This window comes from Delphinapterus leucas, chromosome 1 (genome assembly GCF_059928025.1).
Source record: "Delphinapterus leucas isolate spDelLeu-1000000601 "Yukka" chromosome 1, BTC_Dleu_Yukka2, whole genome shotgun sequence".
Lineage (NCBI taxonomy): Eukaryota > Metazoa > Chordata > Mammalia > Artiodactyla > Monodontidae > Delphinapterus > Delphinapterus leucas.
Window position 1 is genome coordinate 162,911,164 of NC_143129.1, and position 14,432 is coordinate 162,925,595.

The window sequence follows — 14,432 nt, forward strand, 5'->3', positions numbered from 1 at the left end:
ACCATCAAGGGTATCCAGAAAGGGACTCACCATCCTCCAAAATGCTCTACTATTCCCAGACTCAGTTTTCTCTTCTTGAAAGTGGGGTGATAATTCCTACTTACAGCGAAGGCCAAAGGAGCTAATGTACGTATGTGGAAGTTCTTTTTCAACTCTGTAGCACCACATACAAATTGCTACCCTATATCCATTTCTTCTCTGGGACTGGAGGCACATGGTTCCTCACTTTGCCACCCGTCAGTGAGGGAGACGTCCAGGAGCTGGAAGAAGCAGGAGGGGCTGGATGCTTATCCTCCAGTGCAGGATGCTTATCCTCCAGTGCAGGATGCTTATCCTCCAGTGCAGGATTGATATTAAGCTGCATTTTGACTGGGAGCAAGTGGACATATATCTGAGGTGGCTGGTCTGGTCATGGGTCTGCTTGGGTAAGTGTGAGCTTTGTCTCTGCTCTAGAAGCTCTAGAAGTAGGCAGCAGGGTCAGCAATCAGGACATGAGTGGAGGAAGTCGGAAAGCCAAAGCCCAGGCAATGCCAGGCTCAGGATCCACGGACATGTCTGGATTCTGGGAACAAAGAACCAAGGACCAAGCTCAGGAAAGTGCTGGTGACTTCTTCTGAATGATTTGTGTGCTGCTAAAGCCAGGTTTTATTGGAGCCTTAATCTAAAAGATTAAGGTTTTTTTCCCCAAATCACATAACGCGTTAAGTGAGGGGAGAATGGGTTCAAATCCATCCTGCTGGACTCCAAAGTCACCACATCTCATTGTCTCCTATGTGTTATTGGGAAAGGCTTTTCCCCAACTCCGGATGGTTCTTCCTGTGAAAGGAGTTCTATTAGCCTAACTCTGGGTCCCTTTTCACCCATTTATTTTTCTACCCTGGGGAGATGGAATGACTCATCTTACCAATTGGTAAATTTAGGAGGAAAACCCACAATGCCTGTGTGGTGCCTCCTCTCTCACGGGAGTGATCTGTTCCAGAAGAGAACCTGAGGGCTCTACCCTGCAGTAGACAGGCTTGGCCTCCCACACAGAAGTCTGCCCTGTTGGGCATTGCCGTGACCCTTAAACCCTGGATTCATTCTCCCGCCCATCCTCTCTTACATTAAGTTACATTTTCCAACTCAGCCTCTGTCTGTAACACTGTCAATGTTTTGATCTCCATCTATTTGTTTCATTAAACTTTTTTTTCTGGACTAAGTGAAAAAGATGGCTGCTACTTATTGGGCATCCCTTGGAGACCCCAACATTGCAATAGTTACTAACAATATAAATATGATAACAAAAGGATGGTGACAACAATGAGGATAATAATAGAAATAATTCCCATTTATGGAGATCTTCCTATGTGCTAACATCCTTGCATGGATTAACTAGAAACTCTGGCAGCCACCTGAGGAGATGGAAGCTATTATCATCTCCATTTTACATTTAAAGACACTGAAGCTTGGAGTGACTTGAAGGTTAAGCAATGTGCCGAGTCACACAAGTAGTCCATGGTAAAACCCCCCGCTAGCCAAGACCAAAGCCATGCTCCTAACCACCAGGCCATACAGCCTTCTGGAGACAAAAGATCCACAGAGATGGTGTCAATACGGAGGGCTTCCCGGAGGAGGGGTGAACGGAGGCCCCAAGCTAAATCTTAAAGGATAGACAGAGAAATACTTTGAGCCATTAGTTTAGCAGTTCTGTTTTGCTTTGTTCATTGTCAAGTCCCAGTGGTGTGTACTCCATAGCTCCTGGGTGCCTCTCCTTGAATTTAGGTATCATATCGTTTGTTTAGCTTGCCGAATGAAGTAGTTAGTACCTGGGAGCCCGCCTGCCTGGCACAGTATACTGGTGCAGGCTACGAAGTTTACGCCTTCAGGCCTTGCAGTGGAATTTGATTTAATTTGTCCCAAGGTTAGGGAAGACGATGGGGGACTCTGGCATCTCCTCCATCTCCGTCACCGAGTTAATTCATTGAGTGTGGAGGGTAGGCGACACTGGGCTGTTTCGGCACTAATGGGACTCCAGAAACTTTCCCACCGGAGTCTGACTTGCTTTATGATGCAGCCGAGCAGCTACCAAACTCCTTTCATGGGGAGATGCTGTCTTTCAGAGTCACAGGGACTAGACCTGTGGGAGGGGCCCTCTCAAGTTCATCTCATTGCTATGGCCACTGCAATGGCCTTTGCCCACAGACTGTGAGCTCCTTGGGGTGGGGACTTTATTCATCTCTGTGTTTCTGTCCCAGAAGAGGCATAGCTGGGACTCTGCCTTCCATTCACTCTAGCCTGTCTCCTCTGTGTGGTGATAATCCTCAGCTTGAAGGGAGGGTGAAACCAACTTACCCTTGGCCTCTGCTTGTCCAGCTGGCATCCGCGGTCCACTGTGCATCCAGGCCTGTGTCTATGCTGTTTGCCGTTATGTTCCCCTGGATAATGGGCTTTCGTTTTGTCTCCAAGGTTCTGAGTTTTCTGTACCTTTTTAGTCTCTGTTCTAACCTTTTCTTCCTCTGGTGCTTTCTTCCCTGGACTGTTCCAGATGGTATAGCGTCGGGAAGATCTGTAGTTCAGATCTGTAGGCTCTAGAGCTAGATGGCCTGGGTTCACATGCCAGCTATATTGCTTCTTTCCTGTGTGGTCTTGGGCCAGTTCCTTAACCTCTCTTTGGCCTGGTTTGGTCATCTCTCAAAAGGGAGCAGATAGGGTCGTGTGAAGATAAATGAGATAATCTACAGATAAAGAACAGTGCTGGTACATGGCACGGGCCACCTAGGGGTTAAACCACATAATGTCGCTCTCTTCCTCCACCCTCTGGGCCTCTCAGGGACTCCTCACCTTCAGGATGCTGTTGGGGATGGGTGCCTTGTCCTGCTCTCATCCTCCCTGAACCTGCGTCTCCCGGCTCCGCGTCCAGCAGTCAGGCTGGACCTTCCCCCATGGGCCTCGGCAATGGTCGGTGGATCTCAGTCGGCCTGAAATGAAGTGCGCAGGGAGGGCTGGCCGGCATGTCCCTGATCCTGACCTTGGCTCTCCTCAAGGTCATCCCAGGTGAGCTGAGATTGAAGTCCTTCCCCTCTCCTCATGGGCTGAGTGCCCTGTGGCAGAGGCTGACCTTTCCAGGTAGACAAACCAGGGGTTCTGCCCAAGGGAGGGATAAAGAGGAAGAAATGCTCACAGGTCCTAAGCTGATGGCAAAATGTCTTGTCCTCCAAGCTCAATGCACTGGGGGAGGGGATGAGTGGGCAAGAGGAAGGGACTCAGGGATGCCATCCTGGTCTGAGGTCCCTGTGGGGCTACTCCTGTGGACAAGAGTTGGGGGCTGCTCTCAGGGCAGAGTTAGGACTTAGGGGGAAGGGGAGACACATATTTGGCTCAATATCCAGGTGACTATTCTAATAATAGCTAGAGCTGCCCCAGAGGGCTTTGTAAGATACTGAGCTCCCCGTCACTGTCACTGGAGAGGGTAAGTCCAGCCTTCTGTGGGGTCTGTTGTGCCGAAAACACTTCTTAAAAGCTTACTATGTGCTAAGCCCTGCATTAAGCCCTTTATCATCTCAGTTACTCCTCACTGCAAGTTTGTAAGGGTAGGTACACTGATCGTGTTATATGCATAAGGAAATTAAAGCCCAGAGGGTCTATGAGACAGACCCAAGTCAGGAAGGCCAAGTTTCAGTCTTGGCCTGACCACGTCTTATATGTCACTGGGTATGTCACTTTTAGTTCCTCTAATCTCAGTTTCTGCGACTGGAAACCCATGAACTCTGTAAGTGCCCAGCAAATATGTGCTACTGCTATTTTCAGGTGAACACAGCTGATTTCAGCATCTCCTCTTAGATTAGGTCACTGTGGTCCTGGGTTGAATCAGGCTCCAGTCCGTCTTCTTACCTGCAGTAAAAAGTCTTAGCTGCACCAAGAACATTTTTTCAAAGAGGGTTCCGCAGGATGTTGGTAGGTATCTGTGAAAAAGATCCCTTAATCAAAGCAGTTTGGGAAACAAGGGGTTAAACAAAGCTAAGTAGGTTATTTACTGCAGGACTTCTCAGAGCTTTTATAATGCTAATGCGGGGACTTTCCTGGTGGCACACTGGTTAAAGAATCCGCCTGCCAGTGTAGGGGACACCGGTTCGATCCCTGGTCCGGGAAGATCCCACATGCCGCGGAGCATCTAAGCCCGTGCGCCACAACTACTGAGCCTGCGCTCTAGAGCCCACAAGCTACAACTACTGAAGTCCGCACGCCTAGAGCCCGTGCTCTGCAACGAGAAGCCACCGCAACGAGAAGCCCACGCACCGCAACAAAGAGTAGGCCCCTCTTGCCGCAAATAGAAAAAGTCCGCGTGCAGCAATGAAGACCCAACACAGCCAAAAAAAAAAAAAAAAACAGCTAATGAGTACTGTGACGCTCCTAAAGAAGGTTACGGTATGCAGCACCCCCAAATTTATTTAATCATGTACATCTCTCCATCCTTTTATTTTTGGCATCATTGCTCAGGACTGTTTGCTGACTCTCTAAGCTAATTACTTTTGGGAAAGCTCAGACCTCCCTGGCTCTTGATAAGGGGCAGGGAGAATAATCAAGACAGGAGGCTGTCATGATAGCTAGCACCCAAGTGGAATCACAGGAACTACCAAGAGAATGACCTTCCCCAACTCCTGGACAGGGGTAGGCATGCAGGTGCAAGATGTGGGTTCTCTGGGTTTATTTAGGCTGGTAGCAACATGGCAGTAGGGGAAATGACAGCGGGCACCGAGCCCACGACTTTGATGAGCGTTTGGGTTTTGTTTATCCTTTATACCACTCAAGCCTGCCCCCTGTGCTTTAGTTCTCTATCCTATGTGCAAACGTTGCCCAGCTTGGTTCCCGGATCTCCTTCTCAGTTTACAAGAGCATCCGGGTCATCTAATCTTTTCCTCATTGTCATTTCTGGGTCACCAAGATTCTTAGAGACATGTTGTTCTTGCTGACCAAGACGTTTATTAATTCTACCGATTCAATACAATACATTCCTTGTCTACCAAGGAAACATGATAGATAAAATATACAAATCTCGTGTCACCACATGCAGAACCTCTTACAAGGTACTCTTCCCTTTCTTATTATCTAACCTAATTATTTCTCCCTGTTATAGTACAATACATTTTCCTCCTAATCACTGGTCCATTTGGGAATCATGTCTTGAAGACAGTTAGGGAAAAGGGAGTGGGGGGCTCAGTCTCTAGGCTTTAGCTCTGGGAGTGCTGAAGGGCTGCTTGGTCTTTCAGCCCAGGAAGGGTCCAGTCAGCCGGTTCTGACCCTTGTGGCCTCTAGGCCCTTGTGAAAAAGAAAAATGAGTCAGCATCAGCTCCAGCGTAGTTTACTTCCCTCCTAATCGGTGCCAGGGCCCCAGACACCAGGGATGTAATTACTTATGCTGTCGAGAGAAGGGAGTCCTTAAAGTGATTTATCATGGCGGTGACAGAAAACGACAATTGCTCATCACTTAAAACAATGAGCCTGCCAGTTGCTGACCACGCAGGTGTGGGCAGGGGGAGGTGGCAGCATTTCATCTCTATTGGGCTTCTTTGGCGGAGTTAATGAAACATTAGCCCCCCAGGGAGATTTCCCTCCAGGAAGAGACACCCCCTGACATCTATTAGGCCTTTGTCAGGGCTGTGCCACCCACATGAGCCCTTCTAAAAGGATTTAAAAACACTTATCAAACTTTTACTATATCAGGTGCTGTGCTGAGTGTTTTGTGTACATCATCTCACGACAACTGGTACGAGGTGGGTATCATCTCTCAGGTGCACTGAGAATGCCCAGGAGGCAGAGGTCGCCACAGCAGGACCACTCCAAAGGGCTGAGAGAGCCAGTTGCCATGGCAACTGGATAGCCATGCCCATGTACCTACTCTAAGGACAGGAGCTGATGACCAGGCTTAAGATTCCAGAGGCAGAAGTGAGCACTGGGGCTCTCTATGGCCCCACACTTGGTCCCCAAATCAGAGGTGTCTCCTGACTCATTACCACAATGTAGCAGCTGGGATGTTCTTGTATGTCTTTTCTCACAGTCTTTGTTTTCCTCTGGCTAGTCTCTTGTGCAACAAAAGCCGTCTGCATCACAGCCCTCCTCCACCGCTCTATTCAGGTACACGCTTCTCCAATGCCCCCTTTCTCAAGGGGCAACGTAGTGCAGCGGTGAATAACATGCAGCTGGAGTTTGACTGCCTGCCTTGTAATCCCAGCTCCTCTTGTTAGCTGTGTGACCTTGAGCAAGTTATCTAACCTCTCTGTGCCTTGGCTTCCACACTTGTAAAATGGAGGTACTAAAAGTATCCACCTTAGAATTACTATAAACCTTCAAGTAGTTAATGCGTGTAAAGTGCTTAAAATGACTTTAGTGTTAACTATTTTTACTTCATTAATATTTTGAGCAGTCACAGACTGTAAAATGATGCAGCAGCTATGGAAAATGGTATGGGAGTTCCTCAAAGAATTAAAAATAGAACCATCGTATGATCCAGCAATCCCACTTCTGGGTATATATCCAGAAGAATTGAATTGAGGATCTCAAAGAGATATCTGCACTGTCATATTGATTGCAGCATTAGTCACAATAGCCAAGATGTGGAAACAGCCTAAATGTCCATCGATGGATGAATGGACGAAGAAAATGTGGTCTATACATTGGAATATTATTCAGCCATTAAATATTATTATTTAATGGTGGATGGAATATTATTCAGCCATTAAAAAAAGAAAGAAATTCTGCAACATGCTGCCATATGGATGAACCTGGAGGGTGTTGTCCTAAGGGAAATAAGCCAGTTACAGGACAAATATTACATGATTCCACTTATGTGAGGTGTCTAAAATAGTCGACTTCACAGAAGCAGAGAGTAGAATGGTGGTTGTCAGGGCTGGAGGGGGGCAAATTGGGGAGTTGCTACTCAGTGGGTATGGAGTGTCATTTCTGCAAGAGGAATCAATTCCAGGGTCTGCTGTACAACATACTGCCTGTACTTAACAATACTCTATTTTGCACTTAAAATTTTAAGTGTTTTTATAGTGAAAGCGAAACCAAAAATAAAACCCTAAAAAATTAGAAAACAAAGGGGCATGAGGAAACTTTTGGAGGTGTTGGATGCGTTTATTAGGTTGATCGCGGTAATGCTTTCATGAGTGTATGCATATGCCCAAACTCATCACATTGTATACATTAAATTATGTGCAATTTTTGCATATCAATTATATCTCAATATAGTTGTTAAAAAGTAATAAAACTCAAAACAACAGGAAAGTATCATTAAAACAAACAAACAAACAAATAGATAAACAGTAAAACCACTATTTTGAGCACCCACCATGTGCTGTTGCTGGAACTGTTGCTGGAGATACAGCAGACACCCTCATGGACATAGCCTCTGCTCTCAATGCACTTAGTCCTCTCCAGAAAGCAGACATTAGTCAGATAATCATAGAAATAATTATGTACCTAAACTCATGACAAATGCTGCAAAGAGGACGTACAGAAGCTAGGAGAGCATATAACAGGGGGATGTGACCTTGTGCGGGAGATCAGGAAGGGTTTCCTGGGGAAGTGATGTTTAAGCTCAGACCTGAAAGACAAGTAAGGAGTCAATAGACAAAGGGAGAAAAGAGGAGAGTGTTCTAAGTACACACACACACACACACACACACAAAGGTATGTGCAAAAGTCCTGGGGTGGGAAGAAGCATGCATTTTTGTAGAACCAAAAGGAAGACCAGTGCAGACAGGGTATAGAATGGGGTGAATGATGTTGGGGGTTGTTCTTATTTTCCACACCTGGTGAGTCCCAGCCTCCTTCTGCCCCATTTCCTCTCTCCCTCCTCTCAGAGAGGACAAGTGATCATTCTGACTAGTGAGTTTGGACAAAGGGGCTGAGTGTTCAGCCACCCCCTTTGTCTCCTTTAGGGATCTTCTGCCCCTGTGGGGTGAAGCTTGTGGTCCTACTGCTCCCTGTGGCTGGAGGTGTGAGGCTGTCTTATGCGGAGGGCGGAATCGGGAAGCCCAGTGTTGCCACCTGAGCCACAGTCCCCAGTGGAGTCCCCAGCACTCGAGATAGTACAGCTGGTATTTCACCCTCCATCTGCTGGCCTCCCTAAGTTCTGTGTTCAGGCAGAATCAGAAAGCGGTGTCACTTACAAGTCCTCGTCAGCCGCCCTCCCTTCCTCCGTTCTCTGGCCCAGAGTCCAGTCTTTCTCAGTTTGGAGGGCCAGCAGGTGTTTTCAATACAACCTGTGTTTCCTTCATAGATGGAAGGTTGGGAGTGCGGGAAAGGAGTCCGGGAACCTCTTTAAGATTGGGAGGTCCAGAGATTCAATTACACTTTTTTTCTACCAGAAAGTGAACCAATTTTAATGGAATACATCAACAATTTAAATGGCATTGCTGACTTTTCTCTGTGATGAGAAATTTTGAACTCTCGAGTTTTGCCTCTCTGAGCCCACACAGCTTCTGGGTCTGGCTTGTGGCCCAGAACATGAGGGTCCCCTCACTCTTTTACCCCCTTTCAGATGGCAAACTGCCCAAGCCTGGCCATCCCTTTGCAGCTCATTATGCAAGGGATGTGCCTTCCATCTCACTTCATTCTCACAAGAACGCTGCAAAGGGAGGTCTGTGGTCCTATTTTATAGATAGGGTGACTGAAGCTCACAGAGAGGAAGTAACTGGCCCAGGGACACACAATAAAGAGTGGACACTCCAAGATTTGAATCCAAGCCTCTATGATCTCAAAGGCCATGCCACTGTCTGCCGGGAGCCTTATTATTATGTTGTTCAGGGGTTGCTCATTACTAGTCTATGAAAGAAAGATGGGGGTAGCCTCAGAAAATTAGAGGCAGAAGCTTCAGGAGCCTCAGGCCAGGAACTAGAGCTGCACTGACCTTCAGGATCCTCTTTTCATCTCATATTTTGCTTCCTTTACTCTCACGGCAGGTGGGCTTTTCCCACTTAGTGGGGAACAGGGCCACTCACAGCCCCAGGTGCCTATCTTGCCAGTTCCAGAACTACTCTCACCTCTCAGCTCAAAGATCCCTTCCTCAGGGAAGCCCTCACAGATTGCAAGGTTAGGTCTCCGTGTCATTTTCCTCCATTGCACTGATCACAGTTTTAACTTATACACCATGTGGTTATTTGATTAATCTATGACTCTTCCATGAGACTCAAAGCCTCAAGAGGACAGTGCCTGACACATCCCTGGCACTCCACAGACACCCACTGAATAACCTCAGCAGGTGAAGAAGAGGGGGGAAAGGCGTTCCACGCAGAGGGAATAACACATGCCAAGGCCCAGAGGAGAGAAGGAATCTGAAACTCTAAAAGCAGGCAAGTCAAGGGTCTGGTCAGATTGGGCCAAAGGAAAGGGAAGATGGTTCAGACATCGTCAATCCGGTTAAGGATTTGGGACTTTCTCCCAGGTGCAGTGAGAAAATTTTGCAAGCCGGGGAGTGACAAGGTAGAATTTATGTTATAGCAAGATTGTTCTGGCTGTAGCAAGTGGTGAGGCTGGAGGCAGAGAGACCACGAAGGAGGCTGTGGCACCATTCCAGGAGAGGAATGAGTGTGGCTTGGAATAGGTTGGTGGCAGTGGTGTTGGAGGGAAATGGACACATTTGGGAGGTAGAATGGATGGGACTTGGTGTGGGGCTGAGTTGAGAAAGGGGTGGAGAGAGACACTTGGGTCTGTAGCCCAGGCAGCAAAGGGCCGAGGGTTTGAGCAGGGGTGTGGTGGGTCCAGGCTAATGCTCAGTGGCAGGTGGAGGTCTGGTTCCCTCAGGGCTCTTGACCTCTTACACATCTCAGAGGAGTGCTCTGAGCTGGGCCCCTGATAAGGTTCGCATTCAAGGGCTCAGGAGCTCCACCCTCCACAGCTAGACATCATCCCATTACAGATAGCAGTTCTGGTCGCTCTGTCAGGCCACCTGAAGTCCCACCTGAGTCAGCTACAGGAGCTCAGGCAATCTTTGCTGGGCTGCAGTGCAGAGAAAGGCACCCTCATGTGGAAACCAGAGGGACAGCGCCTTCTCAGTCTGAAATGCCCAGATGAGTCAGGACAGGGTTTAGAAGGTCTGAACCAATCTGGGCTTGTTCATGCAATGCCAGATAGGAGCACCAGGGGGCTCCCTTGAGTCTTGAGAAAGATTAGCACAGGCCAAAAAAGGAAGGTGGGTTTCCTTACCTTTGTCTTGAGTGGTTTTTAACAGACTCATGGTACTTAATCCCTAGAGGGGATTAAGGAGGCTCTAGCACAGGAGGCTGGGATTGATTGATTGATTGATGATCATTCATCCAACAAATAGCTGTTGAGAGTCTCTACGCGAGGCCCTGGCATGCCACGGGAGTTGGAAGATCTGGACTTGCTACTAATCCACCCGGTAACCTTGGACAAGCCCCTTCTCCTTCCTGGATTGATAATCATAAAAGCTCTGCTTTACTGAGCCATTTACATCTTCAAGGTGCTCATCATTTTAATCTCTCATAATGGTCTTTTGAGGTAAGTAAGATAATCCTCATTTTACAGATGAGGAAGCCATGTTTGGAGAGATTTAGTAACTTCCTCAAGGCCACAGGGAAACTAGGGAGAGCTGCAGTTCAAACCCAGTGCTGAAGATTAAGGGTGAATGCGCCATTCTATGTTGCATCTTGGCGGTGGGGCACCATGAAAGGATTTGAAGCAGGAGGACGACATGATCGAACTCTTTATGGAAGGTGGAGTGAGTGGGGGAGTGACCAGATAGGAGTGATAGTGGTCCATGCTAGGGATGAGGCCAGAGTGCGGGCAGAGTGTCCACAGGCCTGGAGAGGGGGGTGTGATATGGACTACACTGGCAAGGGCAAATCCCTGGAATGTGGGGTCTGAGTGCACAGTGGGGTAGAGAATTCTGAGGATGTCAGTCATGTGCTGGAAAGATGGTGGAGCCATTGGCAGAGACAAGGAAGGTTGAGGAAGGACAGGTTTTAGGGGAAGGTAGACCTCTGCAACCTAAAGGTGCCCAGCCAAGCAGTGATGCCTGAGAGGGCCCTGGTCTTCTTTGGTGTGAAATCCTATCTTTCTTTAATAGTTTTCCAGGTAGGGGCCGTATCTCTCTATTTAGCTTTTAAGAATCATTTGAAATTGTGTATGACAGTGTACATGCGTGTGTGTGTTTATTTCTTAGCTTTTAACCTTGGCAACTTGTGCTTCTTAAGTACTAATTACCTCTCGGACTCCGACAATTCTGCTTTCTTAAAACAGCCTCAGCTGACTCCTCCTGTCCGTGAAAGGCCAAGCATGTGGTTGTCTCTGTGCGGAAGGCCCCTGGTTAGTGCTGGTCCTGGGATGATTAGCCAGGAAGGCTGAGGCTCCTGGAGCAGACAAGGTGACCCAGGGCTGGCAGCCACAGCATCTCCACAGTGGAATCCTGGTCTCCAGGCAGAAGACTCTGCAGCGAGCTGCTGGCTGAGCTTCTTCCTGTCCCCTCCCGCCTAATGAGAAGAGACAGGCCAACCACGGTGTCTGCTGGATGAGGGGGGGGGGTAGGGGGGGGCAGGGCTGTCCATGTGGACCAGGCAGATCCTACCCTGGGCAGGCTGACAGCCCCACTGTTCTCTTAGCACTGGAGGGGAAATTACCTTCCTCCTGTGGGAACATAGCACACTGCACAGTCACCAAGCTCCCTACTCCTGGAACCAACTCTGCTGAGTTCAGAGCTGAGCCTTCCCCCAAGACAGAGCACCGATAGTTGAGGAGCAAGTGTGGGGCCTTCAAGAGATGTGAGAGGTCAGGGCTTGTCCTTCAAGGGAGAGGGTACAGGTAGCAGATATATGGAAGACATGATAAGAGCCACTCAACACTCTCATGTACCCCAGCACATACCCCAGTATGCAGTGTGGTGTAGATTAGTGGTTAAAATATGTATAGGGGAGGAAAATAATCCCCCCTACTCTTTTGAATGCTTGGCTGAGACTCCTGGAATAAAAGAGATTAATAAGAGGAAAATAAACAGAAGTTTATTAACCTGTATACTCATGTTTACATGGGAGAGACCCAGAGAAAAACGAGTAACTCCAGGAGGTGGCTTAGAACTCAAGCCTAAATGCCATCTTCAGCTAAAGGCAAAAGAAAGAAAGGTATGGGGGAGGCCAGTTCTGGGGTGGTGACAAGGAAAAGCACAGTAAAGAAGAGTAAAGTTTGTTATGCAGATTTAAGTTGGCGCCTTCTTCACTGGTAGGGGTCTGAAGTTGTCTCCATGGAGTAACCTTTGTTCTTCCTGGTCCAGAGCAGAGGAGGGACACATTTGTAAATTTACATCCTGCTTTTAGGCAAATAGAGGAGGGCAGAGAGCTTTTCTCATATGTGCTTCTTCTCAATTGCCTTCGGTTCAAAATAATCCTTATGTCAAAGCAGCATTCTCTGGGGTGGCATATTTTGTTTGGAGATGTCTGTTTGGAACCCCTGTCTGAAATCTGGCAAACCTTGGTTCAAATTCCACTTCTTGTAGGCAAGTTACTCAACACCTATGAATTTCAGTTTATATGAAATGGGGATAATAACAGAGCTGACCTCCCAGAATGGTAGCAATGACTTGATGAGATCGTATTCATTTGCGGGGGCTGCCATAATAAAGTACCACAAACTGGATGGCTTAAACAACAGAACTTTATTGTCTTGTAGTTCTGGAGGCTAGAAGTCTGAATCAAGGTGTCAGCAGTGTTGGTTCCTTCTGAGGGCTGTGAGGGAGAATCTGTTCCTTTCCTCTCTCCAGGCCTCTTGTAGATGGCCATCTTCACATTCGTGTGGCATTGTCCCGTTATGTGTATCTGTCTCCAAATTACCCCTTTTTATAAGGACATCAGTCATATGGATTAGGGCCCACCCTAAAGACCTCATTTCAACATGATTACTTCTGTAAATACCCTATCTCCAGATAAGGTCATGTTCTGAAGTACTTGGGGTTAGGGCTTCAATTTATGAATTTTAGGGGAGGCACAAAATTTAACTCATAACTGAGAGTTAAACACCACCCTCACCCCTGTGGGTAGGTAGGGGTCCCCATTGTCTACCATTTTGGGACAGGATTTGAGATATTGCAATCAAGACACTCAAGTATGGGGTTAGATAGTACAGACTAAGCATGCTGTAAATCATCATCGTTGTCACCACCACAGTCCCTAACCTCTACCCCCCATCTCATGCTCTGTTTTAGCCCCAGTATCCTGCCTGTTCCCCAATGCTTCCTACCCTATTTATTCCCACCCTAACTTCTATCTCCTCTCCTTCCTTACTTGAGGATGCAATCACCATCCTCAACACAGAAAGGGTCGGTGATAAATGGCGTGAAAGGTTGAGATCATCAGGTGTGTGGACCACAGGTCCAGGCTGCTGGGTCCTGGCTGCTAAGTGAAGCCCGTCTCCCGCATCTTTGACGATCTTCACTCTGGGACTTGCTCACTTCAGCCTCTAAAAGAGGATGTGGATAAGGGTTAAGAACGTGGACCCTAAAGCCAGTTACCTCCCAGCTCAAGGGTTGGCAAGCTACAGTCTATGGGCCATCTGTGGCCCACTGCCTGATTTTGTAAGAAAAGTTTTATTGGGACACAGCCACGCCCTTTCATTTACATATTGTCTGCGACTGCTTTTGCTTTACAAATGCAGAGTTGCATACTTGCAACAGAGACCATATGGCCTGCAAAGCTAAAAATACTATCTGGCTTGTTATGGAAAAAGGCGACTATCTTAACCTCTTGTGCCTCACTTTGCAATTTATTAATTGGAAGCGGTAATGATACCTTCCTCATGGTACCTTCCTCCTATTACAATGGAGTTGTTATGATTATTTAATGATCTGATACATACCATGCTGCACTGGCTATGAGTATTACTATTACGTGAGTATTAGTATTATTATTATACAAAGCTGTAGCCAGACTCCATGGACTCAGAGCCCTGTGCTCTCAGCTAGGGATGTAATCAGGGCCCAAGGCCCGAGCACACAGCCTTGATGGAGGACCTCAGCTTCTCCAAACCCATAGCATCTTCTGGCCTGAGAAGATCTTCTCTGGCTCCTTCTGGCTTGCATAGATAGGCCTGTGGTGTCTCTCTAGTTTTTTATCTCCAGGCTGCCCTAGACCTGGAATCTCACACCTGCCCCTGTCTGTGCCATCTCATTTGACTACTATTTATTGAGAACCTACTATGTGTGCAGAAACTCTTGAGCTGAGCACTCTCATGTCTAGAGATAAATATGACATCATCCCTGCCTTCAAATTTATCGCCCTCCCTCCACTCCTTATATAACAGGGCTCCTGGTAGATCGGACCTTACAATTTCTGAAGCAGAAAAACTTATTTTAAAAATAATGCACAGTGTCTGTCTTTTAGGGTGGAGACTGTCGCTTTGTTCTTGGCAAAACCTCTCGAGTGGGCCCTTGTGGTTATGTCAGTGAG